The sequence below is a fragment of the Aethina tumida genome, chromosome 1 (genome assembly GCF_024364675.1).
Source record: "Aethina tumida isolate Nest 87 chromosome 1, icAetTumi1.1, whole genome shotgun sequence".
Classification (NCBI taxonomy): domain Eukaryota; kingdom Metazoa; phylum Arthropoda; class Insecta; order Coleoptera; family Nitidulidae; genus Aethina; species Aethina tumida.
In genome coordinates this window covers 56610702-56631798 of record NC_065435.1, presented here as the reverse complement: position 1 = coordinate 56631798, position 21097 = coordinate 56610702, and the positions used below count along the sequence as shown (strand labels likewise).

Below are 21097 nucleotides of genomic sequence, written 5' to 3'. Positions count from 1 at the left end.
AAATTGCTCAGTACCATATGGGCAGTATCAACTACTTTTTTTAATGGATGGTCTTGTAATGGATCATTTGAAAGGTATTATTATTTTCCGATGCTATTTTTCTAGTTAAAATCGGGTGAGTAATTAGAGAGTTATGAGAATTGATTTCAGACTTTATTTTTATCTTATGATTAAAACGTACTATTTAAATAAATTAGTTCATGCTGTGTGTATTATCTTTACTCCTTAATAATTAAATAGTCTGTCTTAAAATTGAGCTCTCACATTTTTAAACTTTATTAGTGTGAGAAGTTATCTTTGTACAACTATTCACTTTTCCTCAAAAAGTATGTTCCTATCATCATATCATTTAGATTTATCTATATTTAAAATTTCGTTTTTTTTTGTATCATTTATTCGAACGGACGGAAAAGATTACGGCACCCCAAGCCCCCGAAATTCAATTAGATCAATTCGTTAACAAATTAAATCGGTTATCTTCTCACACGTCGTCGTCCGACGACCGTGATTCGTAAATTGAATCGAGTCGTTTTAATCAAACCAGATTCAGAGTGTCAGCATCTGCTTAATTAAATCCAGGGCGTAATGAGGATGCCACCGAACGATTGTCCATGCACGAAACGAGGATGCGGTGTCGCGCCGACCTAAACTGAAACAACACAAATGACGCGTGAAAAAATTTATAATTGCTCGGAACTAAAAGTGAGACGGACGAAAGCGCGGCGGTGGTTGGAAACTTTCAATTATATCTGGAGTACGAATACGTATGAATGGCGCACACGGACCTAATGGTTTCCCAATTAACCGTCGCGGTCTTTATTCATTCGAACGGGAAGGGTCCGTTTTCTACGAGTGGCGTTCCGCTTTAATTTATAAGAGTGCTTTGATATTTAAATGCAGCCTGCACAAAACACGCAATCGATACTTAACCCCTCAAATGGGCCCACAAGTCTGACTGCGGAATGAATGGAGGCCATCCATCAAAATAAAATTGAGAACCGCCACGACGGGTGGGTTACACGTGTGTCGTGTAAACATATAATCGACCGAAATCAATTCGGACACGGTTCGAAGATTGTTTGCACATATTTCGACCCCCGTTCGTAACCGTTTTTCGATGTTTCGAAAAGAATTTATCGAACGCGGTGGCGTTTCGATGTTTTACGGTCCCCCCGTGGTGCATCATCGCTCCACAGAGATATTATCATCTGCTAATGTCGTTAGTGGCCCCACTAATGGGGACTGTCGGGTGGAAAAAAAACGGGTGTGTGTATGTGTGTGGTGTCTGGGTCTGTGTGTGAGAAACGAATATGGAGCTGTTGACGAGTGGGTTTCGGTTTCGTTTCGATGCTCGAAACACCGTTTACGCAATACTTTTTCTTTTTATGGGCAGACGATCGCATTGATGAGTTTGTTTGGTTTATGCGTGTTTACACTTCGAAATGTTTTATTTTTATTGGGAAAGTACGTTATATTTTGATATGAAGAAGTTGTGAATGAGATAAGTGCACAAAAGAAGGTCACAAAAAGTGAAACAAAATTTACATTCATACGCACATGCATGAAAATTCTAAATATTACTATTTATGTATTAAACATTTCCTTAACTACGGATATTTTAATATATTTTTGGAAAGCTTTCGTCATTTTAAATGTAAATTCAGTTGTGGTTTCCTTTTAAATCCATATAATTATCAAGTTTTAGTATGTATATTCATTCTAAACTATTATTTTGTTTATTTTTGATAAGGTCACATCTAATTAAAGAAGGATTTTCTTTCCTACATATTACAATGCGTATAAATAAAAAAATATATTCAAAAACGATATATTGAACTCCAATAATTAAGAAAATAAATTAAAACAGTATGTAAAGGTTGAGCTTTTCGTGACCACTATCTGAATATCTATCTACAAACCCGAACAAATATAGATATAAAAAATATTCTACAAAATTATCAAAAATAATAAATAACTGAGAAAATAAAATAAATGTTTATATAAGGTCTTAAATAGTTTTAAGTTTTGGAACGTTTGAAAATTATTTAAATAATTTTCAAATATTCTTTACTTAGTACAATCACTTTTATTGTTTAAAAATATTCCAAAAAATTCCCAAAAATAATAAATTGAATTTAAGTAATAATTATAAATTATGAGATATAATTAAATAATTCTGAAATTTATTTATTATATGTTACAGTCAGTTTTATTGATAAAAAAATATATTAAAATATTAACAAAAATAATATAATGAGTTGAAATAATTAATAAAATAAAACATATAAAATAATAATGTTTAATAATTTTGTGGTATAGAAGACAAAAAATAATTTAAATGATTCTCAAATATTTTTTATTAGTATATATTAGTTTTATTGTCCAAAAATATTCCAAAAAATTACTAAAAATAATAAAATGAACTTAAATAATAATTATATATATATAAAATATAGTTAAAAATAGGTCGACAATAATTTAAATAATTTTGAAATTTTCTTTATTATATGTTATAATCAGTCTAATTGTTAAAAAATATTATCAAAAATAATATAACGAATAGAAATAATTAATAAAATGAAATAAAACAAATAAAAAATAATGATTAATAATTATATGACATAATTAAAAATGTAGAAGACAAAATAATTTACATAATTCTCAAATGTTCTTTATTACATATTATAATTAGTCTTATAATAATATCATATTAAAAATGGTATAAAAACAAAAAAATGATAATCCTAAATAATTAAGGAAATAAAGTAAAACAAATAATTTTTATAAATTAACATATTGCATAGTTAAAGATTTAAAAACTAATTTAAAGAATTTTCAAATTTTGTACTATTAAAAAAGTAGAAGGTAGAAAATAATTCAAATAATTATTAAATGTTTTTATTGTATATTAAAATCAGTTTTATAATAGTATTATATTAAAAATTTATTAATGAAATTAAATTAATTAATAAAATGAAACAAAATAACAATTAATAAATTATAAGTTTATATTTAAAAAAGAAAACAGAAAAATTTTATAATCAGTTTTGTTATTAAAAATTATTCTAAAAAAATAATCAAAATTAATTTAAATAATTAAGAAAATAAAGTAAAAGAAATAATGTTTATAAACTAATGAGATCTTGCATAATTAAAGAAGGTACAAGGAAATAAATAATTAAAAAAAAATGGTTGATGGTTTATTAAAGACAAATTTAGAAACAGATTAGTATAAAAAAGTAAAAAACTTAATTGTAGTTTGATTTTATTTTTGTTATGTAATAACCAACCATATAAATTTTGAATTCACCAAATCAGCCAAAATATGTTAAATAAATTAAATTGAAACATGTGTTGGTGTTGTTTTCAGATATGGGGATTTTCTTCAAATATTTTTTCTGTATATATTATGTGTTACTTATTTGTTTTACTGAAGGTTTTTCACAAGAATTTTGGGTGAATACAAAAATTCTTGTTCGTTCTTGAGATCCTTGTCAATTGATAATTCAATAATTATTGATCATTGTTAATTATCTTTATATATTAAAGATTACTTTCTAAGTAGATAAATCATTTCAAAATTATTAAATGTATCTTTGTTGAATTTACATCTGTGTAATATTAATAACCATAAACATGTAATATTGTATCTTTTGTTCTTCAGTCGTCACAGTAATTTACATCGTTGTTCCATTTCATGTTTGTGAATCATAATTTTAAAACCCACAATGCTTGTCGATTGTTTTGTAACATTTTTTCAACTATCATATCACTATATGACTATTTTTTTCTTATCGTTTAACATTCATTTAAAACATTTTTAGTTAGTCTCAAGACATTTATTCAAAAAAGTATCATTAAAATTATGATTTATTTTGTATTAGAGAAGTTATTTTATTTAAATAGTTATACCCAACCTGAAAAGATAATACTGACGGGGCCTTTTCATATTTTAATTTTAGTTTTACAGAAAAACAGCTGTTAATATATTTTATGGCTAATGCTGTTGCTAATTTAAATAATGGCAATTATCTTTTCTTAGTTGATAGATGTACTTTCACTTTAATTAAGCATCCAACACTGTTTGTTTTAACGTTCATCCAAATTTAACAACTTATAATTAATATTCAACCGTTAATATTGACTGTTATCTATGTAGTTAAATGAATATGAATTATGTCATAAATTATGACTCATATTGTTATTAACATTAACATTGTGCCGAGATTAAATTTCTCCAAAATAAAAACATTTATCGACTGTTAAGTTCAACCTGAAAAGAAGAGTGATTAAATGGCCTTTTCAGGTTTCGTGTAAAAAGCTGTTTTCTGTATTCATTAGCCTGTTAGATGAATTATCTGTTCTGGGTGTGGTTGGTGATTATTATTTCTTCATTTACTTTTAGCGTCATTATTTCAGGTAGCCGTACGTAAACGTTTGAAACTTAATTAATTACAGTGCAATTGTAATACCATTTATGAGTACTACGGTCCGTGGATTTATTTTACGGCGTTCATAAATCATAAATTTTAATCAAAGAGTTCGTCGTAAAACCGGTAAAATGTTCGTTGCACACACGGTTAAGACAATGTTTACAACAATTAACTTTGCATAACAGAATGCACGTCAAACACGTACCACAGTGCGTATGTGTTAAATCGAACAATTGTAGGCAGTGCTAATAAACTAAAAATATGTTAACGATGATGATTTGTGTATTTTTAAAATTCGCCTCCCGGACGTTAGTCTTCCTGCTAGGTTTTTACACGTGGTGCTGGGGCGTTCGGTTGACAATCCGAATGAACGGACCATTTTCTTTGCCTCGTGGATTTTCACGCGTCGCACTGAGATGGATTTTTTAATAAAAGACCGGTACCGTAACGAGTCGAATGTGTGTCAGATGGTCGTCAGTTAAGAGGCACCATACAATTTCCAATATGCAATACCAACTACCGTAAGCCTATTAATGGTCAATAATGTGTAATTGTGGATCGATTGAATTGTCGGGAGGTTTTAAATAACTTCCACTAATGGATGGAACGATCGTCTGGCTGAATGTAGCTTAAAAATATACAGTGGTGACCAACGAAATAGCACGATTTACTATTTTAGGAATTAGGAAAAGCACACCTCTAATTAGATGCTATCAAAATATATTATATTTTTCCCAATATTCATTTTGTACCTAAATCAAATTAATTTGTACTCAAATTAAATCTTAAATAAAATAAAAGTGAAATGTGGTTGGTTATAAAAATAACACACTTTTCAAAAATATGTATTTCTTAAATACATAACAATATTAACAATTTTGTTGGATATTCTTTGTTCGTTATAACGGTGAGGCAAAGATTCAATGAAATATCAGCAATGGTCGTTTGAAATTAAATTTCATGACTCTTCAATTAATAACCACAATTCATATAAATTTTATGCTTTTTGGTGTTTTAATCGAGATTACATGTCGATCCGGACTTTACGCTGGCCAATCGAGAATCACTACATTTGTATATTTTAACCAACTTTGAGCAATTTTGGGTGAATGCTTCATATCATTATCATGCACAAAAATCCATGTAATTGGTAAATTATCGTTAGCAAACGTTCCATTACATCTCTCATGATGTCTCTATATATCAAACGGTCCATTTTACTAATAATTTTTAATAATGGTCATATACTATGCCAAGGAAAGGAATCCTAAACCAAAAGTTTTCTTCCACCACAATTTAAAGTTTTTATAGTGTATTTACAATCCAAACTTTTATTAGGAGGACGATGAATATATTGTACCATCTGATCTTGTTCTATTAAACATGGATTCATCACTTCGAATTACCCATCGCCAAAATTCTGGAGGATAATTGATACATTTTTGTGCAATTTTTAGTCTTGTACAATTATTCTTTATTTATTTTTATGGTTTCTTTATTGAAATATATCCTTACAAGTTTTGTTGATATTTATTGTCTCAATTAATTCATTTTTTTATCTACAGGATAAGAAAGAATGTCTTTTAGAGACTTTTCCAATTTGTCTGTTAATAAAAGATGTCTTTTTTGTTAGGACATTTTCTTATTGTATTTTCAATTGCAGCATTGTAAACCATTTTTTGGAAGGAACGTAAGTTTTTAGCAATATCAGCAATATTTAGACCTTGTTGTTTAATATTATTTTCCTTTTCTCTAGATAACAATGTTTACTTTTTCTCACTGAACGTGAATTTGTTTAATAAAATAATGTAAATCTTACTAAGAATAAATTCTAACTATTAAGAGTATTATTAAATACATACACAAACCATAAATACATTTGAATGTGCTATTTCTTTGGTCAACGAAGAAAATGTGTGATAAAAACAAAGTAAAAAAAGTATAGAATATTAAAATATATTTTTTATACTGCCAGGACAAAATTTGAATCAAATCATTTTATGAAATATCTTATAAAATGTTTGATTTTAAAGTTTGTTTCTTTGGTCGCCACTGTACGTAGCAATCAAAAATTGAATTTCCGTTAGCGACTCCGGCACTTTTTATCCTATTCATATCTGGCAGTGACGTAGAGATTTCTTTTAATCGCCATCTGCAAACCATGATTACAGAATTAATTAATCATTTTTATGTAAACAATCTGATAAAATAAACAAGGTGGAATTAATTAAATACCTGAAAATTATTTATTGAAAAAATATGCGGCATCGATTAATCATCGTTGTGTGGTATGTCGAACGATTAAACAATTATTAAAAAACTTGCACGCGCGGCAAGTTCGAAAGCGTTTTTGAAAATAAACCGATTCGTATCTGAGCGTGCGATTTTAAAAATAAAATGTTAAATCATCTCTTTATTATAAGCTTATTTTTTATTTTAATTTGTATTATTTCCCGGGCCCACACAATTTATTTTTTTAAAAATACTCCCGATGTGTTGGTGTCGGACTGTTCGGGGTCAATTGATTTGGACACTCATTTTAATTATGTATTTAGAAATTTGATTGTGGTTGCGGGTTCAAGTATAATGTCAAATTAGATTCAATCATAACTGTTTTTTATTGGACGATAACCACATTAAATTTGGAACAATATTTTTTATTTAATTATCTGATTATATAACATATAACTGGTGTAATTGATCTTCGATTTATTTGTATGTGTATGTAGGATTTTTTCCCGACTTAGAACTAGTCTATTTTTGACTATGTAATGATATTCATGCAACTTAATTTTATAACAACAGTTGTTTTCGTCTACGTAAATAAACCACCTTAAAATAATTACGCATTGTCCTGTCACCAATTAATAAAAGAAAAACCCGTCGGTGTAAGTAAAAAACTTGCGTTAAAGTGAACTTAACTCACACGTAATTGTTAAATATTCATAATAATCCATTGTTTCGTAAATCATCCGAGTTGGTATGATGTTTTATTTTTATCCTTGAAACGTTTTAAGTTAATTACCCGACAAATTGCTAGAAATACGGACGACAAACTTTTGAGCAGTCAGAATGTTTCTAAAGACGTTTCCAATCAAGACGAAACTAAATTCAATCTGTAACCTGTTATTATTTGTTACGTAACGGATTATCAATTCGTTTACAATCAGAAATCCCCATCGTTCGTTGGTCACGTAAGTTGACATTTTTGGTTTGAGACCACTTTTTATAGGCAAACTTCCTGCTACTTTTATATGTTGTATGTTTTTTATGTACGTGAATGCTTAAATTGATGTAGTCAAAGTTTTTACCTTTAATTTTGCCAGTTATTTTGCTAATGGCAACCTTATCTAGTTGACATAAATTACGTTGTGTTATAGGTAGGATTATAAAAACTTGTATATTTATAATATAAGTCTAATAATTATCAAAATTCGGTGATTATTTTTGTAATAATTATCAGAAACTGATACTTCTACAGTTAATTATCAATTTTTTGTACATTTAAAACTACTATTTTGCATATATTTAAGAGATCTTACATAGTTGAAGAAAGTGTAAGATATAAAATATTTGAATAACTCTTAAATTTATATTATAAATTTTAATGGTAAAAAGCAAACTATTATTCTAAAATACAAAAAAAAATAGTACTATTAACGTAAATAATTAAGAAAGTAAATAGGTATACTTATTTATTGTTGTTTTTTGTAAGTAAAAGTCGAGTTTTCTCGAATATTAACATTATGAAAGGCTGTCTTAGAAGCAAGTTACTAATGAGATATGTAGAAGTTTAATTGACACTTCGTTTTTTGTTAATAATAAATAATTAAATAAATTTAAATATCGCTGAAGTTATTTTTTATTTTTATATTTAATATGTAAGAGTTGTAAAGAAACTTAAAATCTGTTTTAACTTATAAATACTAAGACTAAATATGGCCTTAATCACAGTTTCTTTCCATCCTTCAAAAACTTCCCTGTGCATAATTCGATAAATTTTTAGCGAATATATATTTTCATATTTAATTTATATATTTATTTATTTTATTTTTTTATTTCATTCACAAACTTTTATTTCTATAAGTTCCTTAAACGAATTTTGGGGTATGCAAGAATTTTTAATCGATCTTGAGATAATTATCATCAATAATTAATTTGATAATTTAAAAAGTATTACAAATAAAAAATAATCATATTTTTTCAGTTATTAACTTTATATCTCCATCTCAATGACATTATAAAAGTCAAACTATAGAAATAGTTTACTAATAAAATAAGTATAGCCTTAATAACAATTCATTGTATGTGCTAAATAAGGATAACAACATAAATTTTGAAACTAGCCAAAATGTCTTAAACAGGTAAACATTTTTGTATTAGTGAAATTTCAGGTATTATGTTCTTCAAATAATTTCTTATTTATAATTGAATATACTTTTAAAAATATATGTTTATATATGTTTTATATTTAATTTATATACTTATTTAAAAATAACGTGTTGTATTTTTGATGTATACAAGAATAATTAATCGATCTTGAGATAATTGTCACTAATAATTAATTAATTTGATAATTTAAAAGAACTTTAGGTCTCAATCGACGTTTCTCAATGATTTACATGATAAAAGTCAAACTTTATTACGATTATTAGTGAAATTTTAGATATGAGGTTGTCCTTCAAAAACTTCCCTGTGTATAATTCGATAAATTTCTAACGAATATATATTTACATATTTATTTATCTCTATATTGTATATTTATTTAATAACAAATGTGTCCATTTTGTTTTGTGTTTTATTCACAAATTATTATTTCTAGAAGTTCCTTTAACGAATTTTTGAGGATATACAAGAATAACTTAATCGATTTTGAGATAATTATCACTGATAATAAAATATTACAAATAATAAATAATTTCTTAATGTGATAACTTTATGTCTCCATCGACGTTTCTCATTGATTTACTTGATAAGAGTCAAACTTAGAAATAGTTCACTAATAAAAATATAGCCTTAATAAGAATTTCTTGTATGTGCTGTATATACATTTTTGTGTTGGAATTTAAATTATGACGTTCTAATAATAATAATAGATTTTTAGCGAGAAATGTAACTTTAATGACAATTATTTATAATTTATTTCATAATAACAAATACATAAATTTTGAAACCCGCCAAAATTTCTTTAATAAATGTGAAATTGTTCTTCAAATAATTTCCTAATAATTCGATAAATTTTTATGTTTAATTTATGTATTTGTTTAATAATACCTGTTTTTTGATTTGTATTTTATTCACAAACTATTATTTTTTGAGGTTTCTTTGTAATATATAAAAATGTTAATGGATCTTAATACAATTGTCAATAGGTAACCATTAGTAATAATACTGATAAAAAATAATAATAGATTTTTTATAATTAATTAACAGTACGTCTCAATGGTTTAAATTATAAGATAAGTTTAAAAACAAATTACTAATAAGAAATGTAACCTTAATGACAAACGTTCTTATTTGGCTACATAATAACAGCAATATAAATTTTGAGCCCAGCCAAAATATGTTAATTTTAATTCTGAAAACATGTATCAATGAAATTTATGAAATGAAGATTTTCTTAAAATTGTTCTGTTATGAATGTCTTCATTTCTATGATTAGTTAAGGTACTTTTTTGTTTTCACAATTTACTAATTATAGAATTTTTTTCGAATTTTTAAATAATGCCCACTCTGTGTGACATATTGAAGGCATAAAATTGTTCATAATTGTGATGTGATCTAGAAATAATTCGTCCTCTACTCCTAACTGACCATTTTACAAGATTGATGTTTCCTCATTTACAACCTCAATTAATAACACGTGTAAATTATGCATTTGAAAGTGTGCATATTGTTATATTTTGATGACAATGTAGGCATTATCCAAGGATTTGTGCACTCGATAAATTTTATACGACCACTCGGCAACAATTTAGCTCGGCTTGTTTATAAATCTTTTGTTCTTATTTAAAAGCATCCTCGCATCGATGTCCCCGGGCGATAATCAAGATTAAAAAATCATTATGCACGCGAGAGCACTTTCGTTTCGGCCATGCCCCATTCCAAGATTATTGAAAATAATTCATCGCATTCACTTTCACATGTTCCAACTAGGCTGGAACAACGATCGTTCTACGAAATCGCATTAAAAAAAAAAAAAAAGAGTTTATAATTATTTTCCGTCTTGATAACGGTCATATTTAAAGGGGGAAGTCGTACCCGTCGTACGCCACTGAACTTTCCTTATTCGTTGAACTTCTTGTCGGTCGACCGCGACTGCGAAACACTCGACACACTTGACCACTGCAACTGACCTATTCCATAAAATTCAATTCTGTATTATCTATGAAATGTGGAAATAGTTTTGTTTTATTTCGCCACGTCGTTGCGGCACGTAACAGTTTCGGAAATTCACCAACACCGACGTTCTATGGTAAAGTGGTCGTCTTCTGAGAGTAAATTAATATAAAATAGTTAATAAATTAAACAGTTTTCGCTTTCACCTACCTCTCCGTTCCGTTCGAAACGAATGAATAATTCATCGTCAACGAATCGGCGTCTGTAGTTTTTAATGGTAATCTGATCCGGACGCATTGTTTCCTGTCCGCAGTGGTTTTCTGCGTCGGACAAATCCGAACCATATGGCCGAGAAGAAGCTGACGCCGGTTTTCTGCGTACCCACTTACATATTAGGGATGTCGGCCAGACTAGAATTGTCACACATCTTTGAATAATGCATTGTCTTGGTGGAAGCGGGCTTAATTGCGGACAGACAGGCGTATTAATCAAAAACGGCGGCGGCGGTTCTGCGGAATCCGCATCAGATAACTATCTTCATTTAATTATGCCAGTTTAAATACATCTTTATGGGCCTTCATTGTCTAATTAAAGCCGATAAAACACTTCCAATGAATTATCGTCTTCGGTAAAACGTCTAAAAATATAAATTGCTCCATTGTTCAGTAAGCCGGACTGGGCAACGTGACATGCAAGCTCTTCCGAAAAATCCGTTCCCCAAACAATATGTTAATTTACTCGTTGTCTTTCGAGCACCATTGTTCTTAATGCTTTCCTATACAAACAGAATTTTAGGAGGAGCAGATGAACAATGGCTACCTCACATGTGGTTACCAAACCCAAAAACTTCTCGTTTCACACGTACGTACTTTTACCGATTGTTTCGTGTTTTATTTAATAGATTTGCCTCATTTTCTTCGGAAGATTCTCACCGTTTTTTCTTATTTGCCGTTGTCCCGTGGGAAGCGAGCGCCGCCCTGTAATTTATTGATACACTGCAAATAAACTCAATTCAATTCTATTATCTAGATAAGAAAATTGCAGGGGCATCACCGTTGCGTCCATAGGTCGCCGTCAAATGCGAATTTAACTTTTCATTTAAATATTTGCTTTGAGTATTTAAATATTTAAATTAAAAATTTCCCTATTTGTACTTAAATAATATAAATGGTTACTTTATAGAATGAAACTGTTCAGGCTTGTTTGAAAATATGTAAGATGTTCAAATTCAAATCGACTTTCTATGTTTACACATTTGTAAAATATCTTTTTTAAAGAATTATTGTACACATTTCTCAGAATAAAATACAGAAGCATTTTTATTAATTTTATTTTCCATTTTGAATATACCTAATTTTTTTAAGGTCAGACTATTCTTTTTAATTCTTTAAACTGTTCAGAAACTGGTTTGATGTAATAATTAAAAATGATAATAACGGAAACCAATTTCTAAAAATGAATGATCACAAATATACCGCAAAAAGATTAAACAAAAAAATGGAGGAAGAAAATACTTTTAATAAGTGTCACGAAAATGTTGAATAAAAAATTAATTATTATTATTATTATTATGCATACTTAATTCTATCAACAGATTATCAAAAATTACTAATATGATTTTTTAGTTTTAAAAATTTGGAAAAAATATTCACAATTAAAATTAAATTTTAAAATGATGAATAAAAGTAATTTTAATGAAATATGTTTTTTTCTGCCAAGCATGGAAAAAACAAAAATTAAAAAAAAAATAATTTGACCACACAATTAAGTAAAAAATTAAAAATTTTAGAAGATTATACGTATTTATGATTTTATTTCTAAAACCTTCTATCAATTCAAATATTTTTAAATCTAGTCTTATCTGGTAATTATTATTATTTTTTAATTTAGAAAAAACTTACCATTTATAGAAATTTTTGAAGAAATTTGAAGCAAATGAATTCAATTGAGAAATGGTAAATTATTAATTTTATATACATATATTTTCTTCTGAAAAGTATGAAAAAATGAAAGTTTTGCAAAAAATATTTGGACCGTAGAAAATAGAAATAAAGAATTTCTTTATTATTTGGAAATACATATTTAATTTCATCAACAGTTTATCAAAAATATCTGAAAATTGTCCAATTTTATTAGATTATACTTTTTTCCATTCGACAGTTTTTGAACCTGATATTAGTAATTAGTTTTTTTTTTTAATTTTAAAAATTTGGAAAAAAATCACAATTAAAACCAAGATTTTTTTATACAAGCACAAGTTCAGCTCAGAAAGATGATAAATAAAAGTAATTTTAATAATATTTTAATGTTTTTTTCTGTAATACATGGAAAAAATATTTCTAATTTTTTATTTCCATTCAATAATTTTAGACTGGTATTATCTGGTAATTAGTTTTTTATTATTTTAAACATTCAGAAAAAATGTTCATAATTGAAACCAAATTTTAAAAAAGTTTACAACAACGACAAACGAATTTTACCAAATTTCTTATCCTAGAAACAAACTAAACCGAATATCTAGTTTCTGCGACCGAGTATTGATGGCTCCATTGTATGCCATCCTGGAAATTGGCAACAATGGTCCAGAGATAACATATATAGTCCTGTCCAGAAATTGACGTGTGCAGTCTGCTCTCACACATTATGGCACGGAACTTATCAACGTTCTAAATCGAGAATCCGAAAGGAAACGGACCGAATCTGTGCACAATGAAACGCTCCTTGAACGCAGCTGTTCTAGATTTTATAGTGCCATCGAGGTAAAAAAAATGGGACAATATCGATCGCTGTAAAAACTTGTTTAACCTTATGTGTGAAATAATTATTATTTCTTTAAATAGAAAGTGAAACGCGTATGGCATAACTAATTACTTGGCGTTTCGCACGATTATTATACGCGAAGCCGATTAAAAACAAGTAACGACGGACTAATCGAAACAAATACAATGCGTTCGACATATTCCTGTTTCAGTCCGTACAACAAAATGACACTGATCATGGATATTTCTTTCACTTCGGTTCTTACTGAAATACTGCTTATTTTATTAGTGATTTGCGGTACGAAGCAACAAACAGTAAACTGGAGAAACGCCTAAATAAATAATTAATTTTTTACTCCTACTTTTTAGTAATAATTCATCTTATACTAATTTAATGCGCACAAGCATGTTTTGAATATTAAATACTTTTGTAATTGTAAAATTCATGCGAGTTAGTTAAGTAACAATTATAACAACTAAATGAATACATAATTAATCAAATTATACTCTAATGTATATCTTGATAAGTTTTTATATAACATGAGAAAATATATAAATAATTACGCATTGTGTAAGAATAGTAGTATAAATTAGAGTAAATTTTACTAGAAGAAACTTTATGGTTTTCACAATCGCCGTCATTAATATCCTGTTGACGGTAATGAAAAACAAGCTGATTACTTTGGAATTGATATTATTTTCATTCTAATATTAGAATAATTATGCAATTAAACGGATCCTATTTTATACAATATTTAGTTCGAAAGAGAACTTAACAACCAATAAAAGTGACTTGCTAATGAACTGGGATTGTCTCACATATCATTCGAAATTGCAGAAATTAAAGCTGAAATTATTATTATTACTGTAATTGTCTGGTTCTGTAGAAAGGTGAAATAAAAAATATCAAATTGAACATTAATCCAGATGTCAAGATATTACTATCTTAACGTTAATTATATTTCATTTAAAATCATTACACTATATTCTTTCTACCATTATTCATTTTGTACCTAAATAATTTCTACTTAAATTAAATCTTAAACTAAATAAATACGAAATCTGGTTGGTCTCAGAAATAGCACACTTTTGAAAAATGTATATTAAATAATTTATACATAACTTTAAACAAAATTCTTAATATTTTGTTGGGTATCCTTTGTTAGTTATAACCACCTGTAAAGGGTGATGTAAATATACAAAGAAATATCGACAATGGTCGTCTAAAATTAAATTTCACAACTCTTCAATTAATATTAATTTTTTATAATGGTCCTATAGCATATCAAGGAAAGGAATCCCAAACCAAAGCTTTTCCTCCACCATTTTTCTAAGTTTTTGTACTGTACTCAAACATTTTTGAGGAGGACTATGAATGTATATATGATAGATTAGCGACTGTTAATCTGTCTTTTTAGTTTGATTAAAACACTAAATTCACAATAATACGCTTTATTACAACAAACGTAGTTTAACCCTCGACATCTAAAGCTTGACTGCCTGGTTCTTTCTTAAGAACTGCCCCGAATACTTCAGATTTGCTTATAAAACAAAACTAGTCTAAATAGATGTGAGCACGTCGCATCGGTCCATCGGTGAAGGTGATGACGTAAGCTAACATATATAATATTTTTTATGCAATCTTTTAGTCTTATTCAAATATTCTTTTTTGATATCAATGCTTTCATCACTGAAATATACCTTTGAAAGTTGTTGTTAAAGCATTTTCTTATTGTACTTTCAATTAAGTGTGTTGTTTCATATTTGTTAATAGGCATTATAAACCATTTTTCGGAAGTATCAAGTTTTTAGCGATATCAGCAATATTTAGACCTTAATGTTTCACGTTCCTCTTCTCTGGAGAGCACTGGTTCTTTCTTTTCACTGAAAGAGAAGAGAACTTATTTAATAAAATAGTATAAATCCTACTATGAATAAATTGCTATTGAACTATTAACTATTGAGAGTATTGTTAATACATACGTTTGAATGTGTTTTTTTTTGCCAACCAAATCAGAGTAATACAATATATGTGTTTAAAGTGATATCTCGTTTATAAGATGTGTAAAAAAAGTATAGAATATTGAAAAATATTTTTTTTATATACTCACTAGACAAAATTTGAATTAAATCATTTTATGAAATATCATACAAAATGCTTATGAATAATGAAAACTGTTTATAACTCAAAAATCTTAAATTTTGAACATAATTTTGCAGTAGATTAGTAGGATACTTCGTGTAAGTGTAATAACTTGTTCAGTTGTCACAATTTCATCGTATGAACAGTCAATTGTTCGACAAGAAACTCGAATTAATGAAATCATCAACGCGTCACAAAGAATTATGTTTTCTTATGCAATAAGAAGATATTCATGTTGCACTATTGTACTTTGAAGTGATGCAACAACGGACCGACTTTTCTTATTAGAAGTTAGTGTTAATTTTTTATGTTGTACAAATAAACGCAGCTTAATATGCATACACGTGTATGTAGATTAAAGAAATTAGCGATGCCCAGGCAATTACTTCTTCGAGCCGTGTTCAATATTTTAATTTTCTAGTCCTAAGGCGAGATGAAAGAAGGAATTTCATATTTTACCGTTATTTAGTTTTTCTTTTCTTTTCACATCATCGTACAAGATATATTTGGATTTGTCGTAGTTTATTATTAATTTATAGCTTAATGTTATAATAAATAAACTTTTGTAAATATAAATGAACATTAACATGTAATTGGATTTTATTGATCTTCATCATTTTCATGTCTTAATAACTCTTTATTAACTAACTGTTCTTTAGATTATTAATTTTTAAATATTTATCAACTAAACCATAAAAGTATTATGTAACCATCATTACCTCAGTTAGAATTGTGTTCCATTTTTTAATTTACCAGTCTTGGAAATAAGTGAAATTGAGAAAAATATCTTTTTTTATTTTGATGTGGAAGTTAAAACATATCTTGCCGTTAACCTTTATAACTGATATAGTAGACAAACATTTAAAATAATCACGTACACATATAAAAAGCATTTTAATAGAAATAAATTAATTCTATATATGCAATAAACTTTGCATAAAATTTCATAACATGTGTTATGCTAAAATATTATTTAAAGTTGTTCGTTCAACCTTTGCGAAGTCAGTTTGTGATTTATTACTATAATTTAAATAAACTGGACACAAAAAATTATGTGACAGAAATAGACTCAATGAGCAACGATGGGGTGTTATGAACCACACAAACAAAATTGTAACGTAAGAGAACTTTAAACTAATTTGTTTTTACATTTAATTTGACTACATTCAAACAATGGACAATGGATACAATGGACCAATTTTTATGTTAAAAAAGTCAAATTAATAAACACATACATGTGTAGATATACTAAGTCAATTACTGCGATTTGAGATAACGGATTTGATTAGTTAGATTACATAATAAAGTTTATTTTCTGGCGAAAGTTCAGTTTATCTTGTTTTACAATTTTCTCTTCAAATCAACTTGTCTTGGACATTCAAGTGTTTTGTCTGTCGACCATATGATTTAAAGTGAAATAATTCAGTTTAAAATCACAATAGTTGTAAAAATAACAGACGAAAGCTACCTAAGGAAAACAATTGTTTCTGTTTGTGTTGATTTAACAGTTGAACATTCGGTTGCCATAGTTTTTCATTTATATAAACACTCATTGAACCGACAAGAAACGTTAGTAATGAAATCAGCAGCCTAGCGGTAACATGTCTTGTAATATCCGATACTAACACCCTGATAATGCTACACTGATGTTGCTTTTGAAGCTACATCTTAGAAACAAGAAACGATTCTTCATATTAGAGGTTAGTTTTATTTTTATATTGTATTATATTTTTATTAATATACATACAATACGAAGAGTTTGATCCATCTGAAACCTGAAAGAGACAACATGAATAGTAGAGACGGTAAGTCTCCCACTATGGGACAGACTTCTACTGTCTCTGTCATGCATGATGTCTCTCTCTAAATTCAGACGGGTCAAACGCTTTTCCCACTATATACCAATGTGTATGTAACTTAAGAAAATTAGCGGGTACCCAGATGTTACTTCGTTGAACTCCATGTAGTGAATTCTAATTTTTTAGTCTTAGGGCTTCTTAAATTAAATATATGCCTCTTAAAACCTTATAAAATAGAATATTTTTGTTAAAGGTTATAAAACATTTTGAAACAGTTATCTCTTGTCTTTATAGGATGGGTACTGTTCCCAAATTTTATCTAAACTTTGCTAAAAAAAAAACAAATGAAATTGTAACCAATTTTTTGTTTTTTTTTTTTTTGTTTGTTGGTCTCTGCTTTAACAAATGAATAAATTGTCAAATTCAGTTGTCATGGTATCTCCTTATCTCCTCCTAACTGCAAGTTACTAATGAAATCATCGAAGTTTGTTGGTTATCATTGTGTCCAAGAACGGTCCGATTCTTCAATTCAGAGGTTAGTCTATTTTCTATGTTGTACACAAACTTGATATACATATACAAATACCACAATCAGGATACCAAGTTTAACAATGTATAAAAACATTATTGATTTTGTTTTTCGATGCTACCTTGTTTTAACAATTGAATAACCTGTCAGATTCAGTTGACAGTTTCTCATTCGAATTAACATTCAGTCAGTCAGTCAGTCAGTCAATCGATCGGTGAGACACTGCAAGTTAGTAATGAAATTACCGAAGTTAGTTGGTTTTTATTGTGTCCAAGAACGGTCCGATTCTTCAATTCAGAGGTTAGTCTATTTTCTATGTTGTACACAAACTTGATATACATATACAAATACCACAATCAAGATACCAAGTCTAACAATGTATAAAAACATTATTGATTTTGTTTTTCGATGCTACCTTGTTTTAACAATTGAATAACCTGTCAGATTCAGTTGACAGTTTCTCATTCGAATTAACATTGTCAGTCAGGCAGTCAGTCGATCGGTGAGACACCTCAAGTTAGTAATCAAATCACCGAAGTTTGTTGGTTATTATTGTGTCCAAGAACTGTCAGATTCTTCAATTCAGAGGTTAGTCTGTTAAACAAATAGTTTTAATATACGTAATATATATACATACGTTAATATATGTACATATACATATACTAGGAGTTATTAGTTTTTAGGACCATGTCCAAAACATTGTTTTTCAAACAATGGTTTACTGTTTTGACGTTCAGTTAAATTGTCAAATTCGGTTTAATTCGTATGAAAGTAAAGAAACGAAATTAGTAACATTGTTACTTATACAATACGAAAAGAGTTTGATCTTTCTGAATCCTGAAAGAGACAACATGAACAAGAGAAACGATAAGTCTCCCACTATGGGACAGACTTCTATTGTCTCTGTCATGCATGATGTCTCTCTCTAAATTCAGACGTGTCAAACGTCCTACTGTATGTCAATAACTATTGCGGTATCTTAAACCAACAATAATACATTTATTGTTACGTCATTGTTTTGAGGTTGAGGTTAGTTATTTTTTTATATGAATTAACTATAATACAAATAACTTTGATTATACATAACTACAGATTTAAGTCAACGATGTCTAGAAATTATTTCTTAGAGCTATTCATATTTTAATTTCTAGTTCTAGTTTTAGGTTTTTCAAATCATTAAAGTTATTATTTTATATTATATAATTATCATTTATTATTATTCATGTTATTATAAAATATCTTAGTAAAAGCAAATACATAACGGTACAGTGTTCATTACTAAAGCAACTTTTTAAACTGTTAAATAATCTTAGCCATAACTTTTATGAACTGTTAAAATATTTATTATAGTTTTAGTATTATAACTACTATATTCTTATTCTATAAATTGTTACATATATATATATATAATCAATTTTGAAAATGATTTTTGCTGATTCAATCCGTGATTTAATTTAACATTAATACTTTCTATAATATCCCGGAGACAATAACAATAAATATACGTACTACTAGAATACAATTCAAGTAGTATTAGTATAGAACTCATATTTTTAATATTTTAACAAGTAGTTATAATTATGGCCACTACTGTTTTAAATGGTCTTTATTTGTGCCGGATATAAATATGGAAGTAGTCTAAAAAAATGGTGGTATTCCACGTAAAATCAATGGATCAAATGTAATAGATTTATTTACCGGTGCAGTATTAAAGGAACGTAATGACGATTTATCTGTGATGTATATATATAATGCAAAACGATTTCAATCAATTCGATTTTTACAAAAAGTACTTAAAGAACTTTCCTTTGTTGCAGGTCTCATAAAATCTGGATCGGAAAATGAAACGTAATGAATTTGAAACTTCCTACTAAATCCGTAAGCGGAATCACGAAAGTTTCATCCGTGAAGTATATCCAGGACCCAGGACGATCCTCTGCCAAACCTGTTTGCTCAACGCCATCGAAATTCTCCGCCGATCTTCCCGTTCGTTCCAACATGAATAATCCGTTTGTTCACACCAGTGAAATTGTGTTTTGCTTTAAGTGCATGTACAGTGAGTTTATCAGTTTATTAATTATTGTTTAAACTCTGTATCACTGAGAATCCCACAAAATCCTATTTATTATTGGCTCTCTACGTTGAAAAGTATCAAGATTATCAGTGAGGCGCTCTAATATGTAGGCATGTGCATGTGTGTTTTTTAATGTACCTACTTTATGTGAGAATTTTCTCTATTTTGTAATAGTTTTATGTATATCGCTGCCAAGCGCACTTCGTCCCGTTGTTGGGGGCGATTTTTTATACAGGGATAAATACAATTTCATTTGGCTCCAACGACAAATGATATGTTTGTAACGCAGTGCACTTCTCTAACTAACAGATCGTTTTAAATTGTAGCGGAAAACTATTTTAATTGCATGAACGTTAGATTTATTAACTTTTTTTGTTAAAGTAACACTTACTCTAGGTTTTATTATATTACAGGCTTTGCTGCTATTACGGGTGTTAATTTTATTTGTTTTTTTTTAATTGAAATTATTTCCTTTAGTTTATTAGTTTTTCAAAATTTATTTTATGTAGTACTTATATATACGAAATTGGGTTTATTTTTAAGTCAGTTGTTTCTAATTTTTATTTTAAACAAATTTTTTTCTTGTTTTCGAAAATTTATTTTAAATTTATCTACTTCCGCAATGGCCTAACCACCGAACAGCGTCAGAAAAAAAATTTGGGTACTGAATTATATAAAGCTGTCGACAACTGCGTTTTTAGACTTCGCTCCCTGCATCATTGGCAATGTGAACGCACTTTAATATTTATTTTTATAAAATCCATATGCACATCTGACAATTTACATTAGCCTTCTAACTGTAACACGTTTTGTTTCTCACGTTTGCGCCGCTTCGGAAAGTGTTGTTCACCTGCCCGTATTAATTCACTTCTGGAGCTCACGTAAACTTCATTAACTGAAATATGAATAACACTTTGTCCAATATCAATTAGTAATATATCGAATTTTTCGTAAATGACTAGTAAATGAACTTTTTGAAAGATCACCTAAAATTAAATGTGCTGCCTTCCTTATTTAATGT

At 28.2% G+C, this 21097-nt stretch overlaps 1 protein-coding gene across 3 annotated transcripts in view; it reads left to right on the top strand.

The window, feature by feature from the left end:
• The window catches only part of LOC109603187 (SLIT-ROBO Rho GTPase-activating protein 1), a 37704-nt gene that overhangs the window by 6938 nt on the left and 9669 nt on the right, over positions 1 to 21097 (top strand). For 2 of the 3 annotated variants that reach the window (XR_002191794.2, XR_002191795.2), the window contains exon 2: positions 19820 to 20058. The exons of the other annotated variant lie outside the window; for it this stretch is intronic. The gene's annotated coding sequence lies outside the window, so the exon portion shown is untranslated. The remainder of the gene's footprint in view (positions 1 to 19819; positions 20059 to 21097) is intronic. 3 annotated transcript variants of the gene reach the window in all.